The sequence below is a fragment of the Micrasema longulum genome, unplaced genomic scaffold (assembly GCF_059751315.1).
Source record: "Micrasema longulum isolate JH-2025_06_02 unplaced genomic scaffold, ASM5975131v1 h1tg000787l, whole genome shotgun sequence".
In the NCBI taxonomy this organism is placed as follows: Eukaryota; Metazoa; Arthropoda; class Insecta; order Trichoptera; family Brachycentridae; genus Micrasema; species Micrasema longulum.
Window position 1 is genome coordinate 1 of NW_028277979.1, and position 13,049 is coordinate 13,049.

At 31.8% G+C, this 13,049-nt stretch overlaps 1 non-coding gene across 1 annotated transcript; it reads right to left on the minus strand.

Moving 5' to 3' along the window:
• Window positions 1-4,110: 4,110 nt before the first annotated feature.
• TRNAA-UGC (transfer RNA alanine (anticodon UGC)) lies at window positions 4,111-4,182 on the minus strand. Its single transcript has one exon. It is a non-coding gene; the product is annotated as a tRNA-Ala (tRNA).
• Window positions 4,183-13,049: the final 8,867 nt, after the last annotated feature.

Consider the following 13,049-nt stretch of genomic DNA (forward strand, 5'->3'; position numbering starts at 1 on the left):
TGTTGCGGACTCACGGATCAGAGGTCCGAGGTTCGAAGCCCACTCTACCCCAACTTGATTCTCATTTTCTAATAGTGAGTTATTTACAACTTGTTGAAAATGGTCACCAAAATTGAAATATTTGGGTAAATTATAAGAACGCTAATATTTCTTTTCATATTTTTTTTTTTTTTTTTTTAAATACAAAAAAGAATAATATCAAATAATTTTTGCCTCCCAGTCATTAAAGGACTTGTAATTTTTTTTATTAAGATCTCCAATGCCTAATTAATTTTAATTTTAAACAGATGGGATGGAGTGCAACAGTAGCCAGACCTGTTCCGCCAAAAAGTTATAATCCTAGACCGATTGAGTTTAGACGCGCTACTGTACCAAGGTTCGGAGGGAAGACAGGCTGGATATTATCGATAATAGTCAAATAATTTTCCATAATTTGTGTTAAATTTCGTCGTCGTCATTTTAATTATATTATTAATCCAAGGGATAGCAGTAACGAACGGCTGCAACTAGGCCCGGTGGCGGTAGGATTCTAACGCCCCTGGGCAACGAACGGAGCATGCCTATCACAACTCTCTTATCATTGATCGGTTCAGAAGAAATAGTGACGTCATGCGAAGTTGTTCTTTTTCATCAAAATATTTTTTAAATTTTCTTATTACATTTTCAAGAAAATTCGCAGTACAATTTAATGCTCTAATTTTTAACGCGCGTAAGAATATTTTTTTATATCCAATTTCCGTAGGGCAGAACTTTCTCATTTACGCATAAATACGCTGTCGAAGCGCCAGTGTAGCAAAAAAAAACCCGCGGGAGATTCAAAACTTAGATTATTTTTAAAAAAATCTAGGGTCCGGTAGTTTCATTGTTAATATTTTAGTAGTAACGTGTGTGCAAATTTAACTAATAAACAATGAGAAACTTCAGCCCTACGGGAAATTTGATACAATAAATGTTTTCTTGCGGGCAGTAAAAATAAGAGCATTAAATTGTATGACTGAGTTTTCTGAAAATGTACGAAAAAAATAATAAAAAATATTTCAATAAAACAAATACTTTGAACGACGTCTCTAATTCATATGAATCAACCAATGATAAGAGAGTTATGGAAGATTTTCAGTTTTCTTGCCGTCAATGGAAATGGTCCGAAGTGATCGAGAATAAGCGAAAGAGAACCTCTGATGTCATTCTTTTTTTATGTAATGAAGGACAAATTTAAAACATGCAAATTCTTTAAAATAAGGCAATGAGAATTATTCTCAAAAGAAAAATCTATTCTTACGTAGAAATAATGTACAAATAAGTTGACTTGCTCACAGTAAAGCAACAAATTCAATATAATGTGGCAATTTTTATAAATAAAATAATTAAGGGGATGAATAAAATGAAATCAATAATAAAATTTAACCAACAATGTCATACATATGAAACAAGGGGTAAAAAAGGATAAGATTACCAATGAGGAGAAAAACAGAATCTGAAAACTCATTGTACAAAGGATTGATGCTGTACAATAAATTACCTGAAGAAATAAAAGAAATAGAAAAAATTGAAATATTTCAAATTATTTTGAAAAATATAATAAAATAAATAATATAATAAAGCAAAAATAAAATAAATACGCGGAGTTATTTCAGAATTACGAAATTTAAAAAAATCATAGCGCGGATAATACGGTGTATATATTTATTTTTTAATTGACTTAGTTTAGTAGTATATTAACAAATAATACATAAATAAAATCCACTCAACTTCCACATTAAATAATAAAGTTTAAAAAAAAAAAAAAAAACGTTTTCTTAGTTATGTCCCGGGCCCCCTAAAGGACCGAGCCCCTGGGCATTTGTCCCTCCTGCCCCATCTGTCACCGACCCTGCATGCGTCTCCTTAAATGTGATACAATACATGTGTACCTCATTTTACATTGTGCCCTCTGTACTGAGTCATTGAGTGCTTTTTAATGTCTTTAAAAAAATTAACTGTTCTAGACCTATATGGAATAAGTCAATACACATGGATATGTTGTTTATACCTACGCCACGAGTAATGGTATGCCTCTAGGAAGTTTTAGCTAATCGTGACGTCAGCCTCTGGAATATTTATCAGCCACAGACAGTTCATAACATTCCAAACGGGGGCAGTTAAGGATCTAGAAGCCAAGAGTCGTTAGTATTGCACCCCGTCTCGATTTAAGATTCTGGAATGATGCATACATTTAGGATATGTCCCACACGGGAAAAATTTCTTCTAAATTTGCTATATTTCTTGTGATAGGGGCTCCATATTCAGTCAGTGTATTAAATTTTTGAGCGCAACTTCTATTAAAAATACGTATTTGTCATCGTGTTTACCTATATTTATTTATTTATGACAAAATACAAGGTTTTTAAACTCGACATTTTACATTATATTACATATTTTACTTGTACGAAATATTCCCAATCAGCAAAAGTGCCGGTATGAGGGGATATTATATAAAATAACACAATAGTTTAAATAAAAATTCGATATAATAACATCACATATCACTCGTCACTTGGGCTGTAAAGACTGTTTTATTTAGGTGTTTTTTTAAGTACGTACATGTTTTGTATATTTTTTAGATCATTAGAAAGTGAATTGTATTTTTTTTTTGCTGTATACGAAAAACTGTTTCTTTTTCTGTTGGTCCTAGGTTGTTCGCAAGTTAAATTATTTGATGGTCTTGTATTTATTTTATGTATGTTGTAGTTTAAAAAAAAAACATATTTGTCTTTATTTTATTATTTTTCATCTTAAATATCATTTTTATATTTTTTCTGTGTAGATCAATTCCTCTAAATTGAGCATTTTTGTTATTCTATATAAATCTGTGTGTATTCAATAATCCTTTCCGTGTTCGAACCATAAATCCTATGTAGCAAAAAGGATTTAACTGATTTATGTATTCTGCAGAAGTTCATTTTGCGGCAAATCCAATTAGACATTCACACGTCACGTCATAACTCTCGTTCACGTAATAATCGAAGATTATAGGAAATCTCGCACGCATTTTTCACTCTCCACAGCCCTCATCCTTAGTGACTCTTTTTTACTGAATGTAGGTATAGTTCATGTCCTTCAATTTTAATGTACCCCCGCCATCCATGGTTAGAACACTAACTTGCTTCCTTCCAAAGTCGTATGCATGGATTTTCATGGAGAAAAATACGAGTAAATATAAGGGCCTATCTTTTTCCTAGATTGGTATACTCGTACATATTATACAATTAGTCTGTCAATTTTCGACTATTTTGACATTTTGATCGACGAATTTTCAAGATTATTCCAGACCAAAAACGACGGAAGTCCGTTCAGCCTCTTGGCTTGTTCGCGATTTTTGACAAAAAAAACCAGACCGCATTGATTCACAGCAACCGTATTCACCGGACTTGGTCCCCTGCGACTTTTTCTTATTCTTAATGATAAAAAGGACTATAAAAGGATAATGTTTTGTGACCGTAGAGGAGAGAAATTATTTTATATGCCACCTAAATCTAAAATATTTTAGATGCTACTTAAATCTGAACAGGTTCCTATTTACAAAAACCTGTTTAGAACATAATTGTAAATTTATAAAAAATATGAAAAAACACCTCAAATATTATGTTATACGTACCTACCAGCTGTTGTTCATTTAGTCTAAAGAAAACCTCTTAGAAAATAGGAAACAAGTTCTGGTCGAACATGATTTTAACTTACGACTTCTTATCAGAAGCCCGCAAATCGAACTACAACGCGTCTTTAATTTTATGGAATAACCTATTTTTCAATACGGCTGAATTGTTTAAAATTTCTTCATTATACCTCTTATATCCTTAGAGTAATAACACGCCACTGGCTAGAGCCGCCCATACGGAGAAAAACAACTCTATGATTATTAACTACAAAGTTATCTACAGGTTACAGCAATACAACGTGCCGTTCGTGCTCGTGTCGAGAATTGCAAGCGTAAACCGAAACCGCACGTTAGACATTTGTTGTTAAACTAAAAACCAAACCAAAATTAGAAATGCTTTTGTTCTATGCAATAGAGCTAGAAGGCTTCTCTAGTGAATTATTAATCTGTGATTTTATCAAACAAAAACAAAAATTTGGAGATGCCGGGGATTGAACCCGGGGCCTTTCACATGCAAAGCGAACGCTCTACCACTGAGCTACAACCCCATATAATACCGCTGCATAAAAAAAACATTAGTTCAGCACTAGTAACAGTAGCTAAGTAAACAATTCTTTGAATAATTTGTCAACTCAAATATACACATGTTGGAATGTATTTGTTGACTTGACTGTTTACATACTTGTACTTATGTCTATGAAATTAGGTAGTAATAGAGTTGATTTTTCATTTCTGTAAGTAGGTATTCCACTTACCAAAAATTTAGTACAGCAAACATTTTTCAAAACTCGTTACTAAAAAACGTGAGCGCAAAATAGTCATGAAACATTGTGAAAAAGGTAGTTTAAAGATCTCAAACAGCAATATTTGCTTATTTTTTAAATATCATATGCGTCATGTTTTTCAGTCTACACTCACTTAGAAGATTGCAATTTTTTTTACCCATTAATACTAAATGTACTCTTGTACAAGTATTACTACTACCCATTACCCATTCTAGATTACGCGATGTTTCCATGACTAATTTAAGCTGTGAGCAACTCGATAAACTTGAACGACTTCAGAATACATGCATAAGGTACATTTTTGGTCTTAGGAAATATGACCACATTTCTGACTATCGTAGGCAACTGAAATGGCTCAAAATTAGACAGCGGACAGACTATCACTCCCTCTCACCTCTGTTCAATGTACTTCATAGTCCTAACGCTCCTATATACCTGCATGAAAATTTTCAACGCTTATCAGTTTATGGTTTACCTCTTCGTTCTAATTCTCAAAGCACTCTCTTAATATCCAACCACAATTATTCCTCTTTCTTTTCTAACTCAAATAGTTTCCATGCCGCTTGACTGTGGAATTATCTCGCATCCACCATCGGAGGTGTTACTGCATCTCTGATTAAATAACGTCTGAAGAAACATCTCATTTCTCTTCCTTAATCTTTCCTCCTTTCCTCTTTCCTCTTTTTTCCTTTTTTTCCTTTTGCCCATTGAGTAATAGTATTGATTTAAGGTAATTTATAAAAAAATACGTTTTTTACTATTTTTGTATATCTTTAGCTTTTTAATCTTCATTTCCTATTGAATATGTTTTGTAACTTAATAATAAAAATAAAACTATAATTTTATTGGATGGTTGGAAGAAATTACTATTTGGGAATAAGCCCGCCAATGTTAAAATATCATTAGGTACAAAAAGTTCAATAAATAAAAATAAATATTCATTTCATTTATCTCTTCCGGCATCTCTCCTCTTTTCGATGTTTCGATGATGTTAAATTTAAAACGCAACAATTTATATTACTTGTTCTTATTCTGCCTGTGACTTCCCAGATAGCAGTGAAACTTGGTACAAACTTGATTTAAGATTGATGGAAGGTTGAAAAGGAAAATTTGACGCGACAAGTTTTTATCAAAAGTTGCTGGAATATTGTTATGTCAAATTTGAAGAGACAAGTTTTGACAAAACTTGCTGGAATCTTGTTATGTCAAGAATGGTATTTCAGAATCCGAAAGTCAAATAGTGATGATCAACACATTGCCATATACATAAAAAAATGGAGAGAATTTCTTTTTTTATTTTATTTTTATTTAAACTGTTATATTTAATCCCAGGACTTTTCAACACACCACAACAGGCCATGAGGCCCAATTACAGTGGTGAATTACAACACGGTACACCCAACCTTAAGAAAAATCACATTTAATTTTTGTGTTCTCACCAGGAATCGAACCCAGAACCTTCCATGTGTGAGCCAAATGTCTTAACCACTACACCACGAAGGCCACCGAATTAAATTAGTGCATGACAAATATCCAAAAAAGTGGTTAATTCCAAACAACATTCAGATTGGCAATACTATCAAAGTCATAGAAAAATGATATATTTCACCGTTTTTGTCCGTGGGTTACATGTCATTTATAATGCGCGGTTCTTTGATTACGCATTTATCATTGGACGATTTTCCGGCGATTTTAAAACTTTTAATATTGTCAAAGTGTTAATACTCTGTTTAAAAGATAAACTATTGATATGCCACTGAGGAAAAAACATTAAAAATGAGTTTTTGTTGCACTGTCACTCGACAAAACCGTATTATCAAGAGCTCTTTAAAAGTGAGTATGATATTAATATCTCATCCACTGCATAATGCTTACAATAGTAACTGATTAATTCTTAAATACCACAAACATTATACTATTATTGAATTGAATTTATTGAATTATGTTTTGTTTATAGAACTAAAAGGCTGTTTATAATATATCGATATAATAAACCAATACTTTAACCCCAGTGACTCTTATACTTCACAAAAGTTAACAGATGGAAGAGTTGAGGAAATGAAGATGTTTAAACATAGGCAGAACGCTTAATGTTACACAGTTTGTAAAGTGGCCACTTCAACCAGCCAATGACAGTAAATATCTAGACTTCCATATTTCCTTGGGCTATGTATAGCGTGTGAGCTCGCCAATATATGACAGTAAAAATTTTATTGTCTTTGAATTTCCTAGAGTTTTAACCATCGAAAAAAAAGAAGATTGCAAATAAAATCAACAGACAATGGAAATTTGATGTGTATTATTTTAATAGATTGTTTATAACAGAAAAATACATAGAGAAATATGCATTTTTATTTTTTGTAATAAAAACAGTCTAGTAAATTCGAATAAATAAAAATACGCTTTATATTAATAATATTAATTAAAATGCTAAAATAACATTGAATACTTGAAAAATAAATATTACTGAGTGTTACAAACATAATTTAAAAAACGGATAGCGATTAAAAGTAAAAACTATCTTTAGTTTAATTCTTATAGCGATAAATACATAAACATTATAAAACAGGAGTTATACAAATACAAAAATAATATTGTAACTAGGTGGCTACCTACACAGTTAAATTTCGAAACTGTAAAATGAACTGTAAAATGAAAAAAAATATTTAAATTAATAATTTCATCACGTCATGAAGTCGCCCCTGGGTAGCGCCTGCTAACGTCAATCAACAAAAACATCCTCGTTTTAATTACAATATTTCGGCTACGCCATAAATCTCTTTTTTTAAATAATTTCTCACGTCACAAAGTCGCCCCTGGGTAGCGCCTGCTAACGTCAATCAACAAAAACATCCTCGTTTTAATTACAATATTTCGGCTACGCCATGAATCTCTTTTTTTAAATAATTTCTCACGTCACAAAGTCGCCCCTGGGTAGCGCCTGCTAACATCAATCAACAAAAACATCCTCGTTTTTATAACAGTATTTCGGCTACGCCATGAATTTCTTATAAAAAATGTCAAAACGTCACAAAGCCACTCTCTGAGTGTCGCTACTGACATCATTTACAAAAACATAATTATTTGTGCTTTTTTCAGGTACGCAACATTTTTTTTAAATACACCTACCTAACCGATAAAATACTATTAGTAATTAAACCAAGGTGTGCTTTAAAGTTCCGTATGGCCAAATAATATTATTTATTATTAGAATATTATTGACATGTAGTTCAAGCATTGCTGCATTCACGTTGCTTTACTTCTGAGAGCTCAACTGCTAAGTTTTTCTATGGTTATGTTAATGTCATCTGTCATGTATTGGCGAGCTCACAGGCTATACTTACGCCTTTCCTTCCCTGTTGCAACAAATTTTGATTTGAATATCGGATACTTTTTACCATGAGAAATCCCGCTAGTCGAAAAGCTAGTAAGTCATAAAACCGTTTTATTTATTTGTTTCAGAGTTGAGAGACAAAAGAATGCACCGGACTCTGATCTCCAGTCAATTGACTTGAATTATTTGACATCACGTCATCTGACATTCTTGGCAAAAATAGCCCGTAATTTTTATTTATTTATTTAAAATAAATATACTGAGTAATAATAAAAATATATTTTATTTAATATTAATATTTTTAAGAAGCTTCGTGTTTTTTGTTTTCGTTTTTTTTTGTTTTTTTTCCTTTTTTAAATTTTTTCTTGTTTTTTTTGTTTTTTTTTTGTATTTTTTTTTTGTATTTTTTTTTGCTAAATAAATCCAAACATCATGCAAGTTTGTTTGATGGTAACTAGGAAGTTTGCTTTAAACTTGCCTTAAGTTTACAGAGTTGCAATCTCAAACTTGGGTCAAGCTTGAACTCTTGATACTTCAAACTTGATACAAGCTTGAGGCAAGTTTAAATTGCTATCTGGGTTCTGCTTAACTGAAATCTGTGTCCTTAACAACCATAATTTATTTATTATCCTTTGGGCTTTCTGCAGAGATACAATAGTAAAATGGCGTTATAAGTGAGGTAAGGATGCCGATGTGAGTAATCTTCGGTGGAACATTTCACTCTTCGACAATTTATAGTTTGAAATAATACACATTAAGGCGCGTAGCGCTATCTTTCTTGTCTTTAGTGTTAGCGGAAGTGCACAATTTGTGCATTATTATTTTATCGGTCAATTTCTTAACGGTACAAATATTATATGTAACCAGGTTATGCACAGTGGTGTAGTCCTAAATTAAAAAGTACCGGAGCGCACCGCCACACCTACAATGATGGGGGGGAAGGGGGGGCTGAAGGGGGTATCATCAGTTCGTCATAAAAAAAATTGAGAAGGATTTTTTACACCTTAGTTTTTATATATATTATTATCTACCGTACATTCGACCAATAACTATTTTGTGAGTACCTACGAGAATTATAATTCTAATTATTAGGTATCTAGGTATATAAATATCCTTTCGCGTTTATCACAAACAAAATTTCCTAGTCGTCTGCAGCCAAAATTCAATATTCCGCTTGTCTTTTGCTTCTGTACTCCCCCACAATATACATTTTTAAACAATGTTATAAGTTATTATTATCAAGTACCTACCTAGATATAAAAAAATACTTACCCACACTCGCATAAACCTGCAACTCCTTCATAAAAAATTCCAAACATTTCCTTCACAGGATTTTTGGAATTTCACTCTTCGTTTGCTTAGCAATTTTTTTTTTTCGTTTGTTGTTTGCGCTTTTCACTAATTTTATGTTTAAGATATTACAGGTTTAAAAAATATAAAAACAAATGCGACCCCGTTAATAACTAAAATTGTCTAAATCCACTCTAATTTGCAAAATATTCACATTTAGATACACAAATAATAATTGTGAAAAATCAAAGCGTACGCTGATTACTTAAAAACAAATAAAATTTAAAATATATGTTTATTCCTAAAAAACAAAATCTATTGTTCTGCAAAGATTACAATTGAAAAATTGTGTCACTCTTAAAAACCACACGACGCGACGAGACCTTTATATGACCAGGTAATACAAAATTTATCTAAATACTAATTGTTTAAACATCAAATCTGTATTTTGTGAAAACGTGTACTGAAAATAAGATGTCATGAAAGAATGCAGAAAAAAATCGGTACTTTCGAAAGACCGTTTTTTCACATAATTAGTAGGTCCATAAAACACAAACACTAAAAAGCAGTATAAACTCCAACCTTTTATCACTGGCAGAAATCTTTCAAAAGAATCATAAAATTAGGTGGTACCTAGTTCAAATTTTTCCGCTCCTGTTTTGAAGGATGGGATGGCAACACGTGCAATGTGCAAATGACCTATGTTTAGAATTTTGCCGGCTATCGGCAATAAATACGTTTGTTATTATTTTGAATCGTTTAAAGAGACTTAAGTAGATATTATTTCGAAACGTAATATTTGTTCCTGACCAGAGTCGGAGCTCCGCTCCGTTCAGATAAAAAGTGCCGGAGCGCCGCGCCGCTCCGGTGCGCGCCGGCCCCACTACACCACTGGTTATGCAGTAAATAATCAATTTTTAAGACCGACTGTTTATATCTAGAGATACTTTATATTTTATTAAATAAAACATTTACGTATATAATATGTCACCGGAAAATACTTAAATCATTCACTGAAATGAGCGGCTAGGCTGTTTAAATGCTACTGAACGTTGAAAGGGTCGAACGTCGCTTAGCCTCTTTAATTTTAACACAACATTTTTTTTATTTAAAACTTCAAATACAAAGAATGAGTACTTTGGGGGACTTATTGCTAAAAGCAATATCTTCCAGCCAACTAAAAAACAGACTGGTCAAAATAAGAGATTGGTCAAAATTTTGTACTAAAAAAACATATATATATGTTTGCACTTGTGCGACACTGCGACAGTGACTAGTCACTACCCAAAATCTATGAAAGCTACCCTTTGGATACTTTTATCTGTTGTTATTCATAGTATGAAAATGCTTTATCTGTTTAGTTTTTAATTGTTTACTTTTTGGCACGAACACTTAACAAATTTACTATTATGCCGAATGTTTGTTTTTGTAAATTTATTGATAATTCTAAGGTGCCAGAATTTCACTCGTCCATGCACTTTGTAGCTGCAAGACGATTAGTAATCTAGCTTCAATCGGTAAATATTATCAACTATCAAATATCCAAATTTAGTAAATAAGGTCTAGAATTCCAACCGTCTATGCGCTCAGTAGCTGCAAGACTTGTTGTAATCTAACTGCTATTTTTATAAATTTGTTTTTTATCTATTTTTTTAAATATCACTAAATCTCTAAACTTTATTGTCAAAAAAAATAATGTAAATAGCGGCTAGATTTCTCATTGTCTATGCGCTCTGTAGCTGCAAGACGTGCTGTAATCTAGCTCCTGTATATCATAATTGGAGACGAGGAACAAGAATCCCAACCGTCTATGCGCTCTGTAGCTGCAAGACGTGGTGGGATATTTATTTACTGTACAGCGCCCTTGAGGTGATTTTCACAAAAACGGCGCTATAGAAATTATCCAAATATAATAATAATAAAAGATACATACATATGTTAAAATAAAAATAATAATAAAAAAACCTAATTATTTTAAAGTAACAGCTTTTTTTATTTGGGAGATAAGGCTTGCACATATTAACATTAATAAAAATCTTTTTAAATATACATTATGTTAAACATATTAAATGATGAGGAATGTGGGATCAAATAATGAGTTTGGAAGAAGAGAGAAAGAGGTACCAAGGAAAGAAAAAAGGGATAAAAAATATATTTGAGGAAAAAAAAGCAGTAAAAACTCAAGGAGTTCAGGATTCTGGGGATATATAAAAATGTTTCAGGCGTTTCTTGAAGGTGGCTAGAGAAAGTCAATTTATTAAACATTAATAATCGTTTCACTTTTTAAGTTATTTTGTTATCCGAAAGTAAGGTTAGGTTAGTATGGGTTGGGTTAAGTTCGATATTTAAAAAAAAATATTATCGAAAAAAAAAATTTTTTTACTTTACTTAATACTTAAGTAAAAAAGTAACAGTTAAGTAAAAAAACTTTTTCTTTATTATTATTATTAAAATGCACAAAGCCTATCCTAACATAACTCATCGGCTTTTGGCTCGATTGTCCCCGAAGGTCTAGCTTGCAACTAGCCAACACGTTAAACGGTATCTTAATTCATTTTTTCACTATGACTTTAAATATGTTTCTTACTATGTATTCTGTTTTTATTTCGCATTTTACTGAGTTTTAAAATATTTTCATATACATATTTATATTTTTTTAATGGTTTTTACTATGTTTTCACTGCATTTATTACTTTGTTTTTATTATGTTTTTTCTTCGTTTTTTGCTACATTTTAACAATGTTTTACTACATTTTTACTATGTTTTTACTACATTTTTACCATGTTTTTACTACATTTTTACTTCATTTTTACTATGTTTTTACTACATTTTTTACCATGTTTTTACTCCATTTTTTACTTTGTTTTTCACTTTGTCCTCTATCTTTATAACTGTTTCTATATTTTGATAACTGTTTTTTTAATTATTTTTTTACTGTCTTCGAACGAGGTAAATAACCCTAGGTTGGCAGTCAAAGCAACTTTGTATAAATTATAATTTTGTGTATGTAATGACAATAAATTTACTTCTTATCAAAATACGTACCCAGAAATGTTTTGTGGAATGAAAAAAACGCTGACACAAGTGTATTACCGTATTTTCGGACCATAAGAGGCACTTTTATGCTCTGAAAATTCAACCGAAAATTGGGATGCGTCTTATGGTCCGATACGTCTACGGTTCAAAACTTTTTTTTTTCTAAAAATCGATAGATAAATTTTGGGGTGCGTCTTATGGTCCGGATGCGTCTTTTCGTCCGCAAAATACGATATATCCGACTGTGATTACTTTGAATAGGACAGTATTAATATTGAGGAGTAAAAATTTTTTTTTTTAATGTACCCATATTACCTGTATTTTTTTAAACAAATTATGTAGTTATCCCCGATTTCATTATAGTTATTCAACGTTTAAGGAAATGTAAACGATCGTTAGTGTTGGAGCTTTCTTGTGCTATAAACATTGGTAATTGTAGTAAAACCGGTTGATACTCGTAGAGCTCAATAAATTACTAATAACATAAGGAAATAGAAGATTAAAGACCAGAGTACACTGAATTCAGTTGTAAGTGGCAAATGCAATAACCATTGCATTTCTTTGTATTATCTTACATCTAGTGATAATGCTGTCTGAAGGCTTTCATACCGTAAAAGCGTCTGCGAGGCATAATACATTATTATAATTTACTGCCAATACACATGCACTCACAAAACCCTCTCTCACACATACAAAATTAAATATGACTCAAGGACGTATACCGTATTTTGCGGACGACTAGACGCATCGGACCATAAGACCCACTCCAAAAGTTATAGATCGATTAAAAAAATAAAAAATGTGTTGGGCGATAAGACGCATCAGACCGTAAGACACTCCTCAATTTTATTTAAAAATTTTATGCGTCGTATTATCAGCGCTATAGCTTTTTAAAGGGTTGTATTTCTGAAATTACTCCGCGTGAGACGTCTCAAATTCTCTTCCGCTTCTTCTCGTAACATTGGTTAA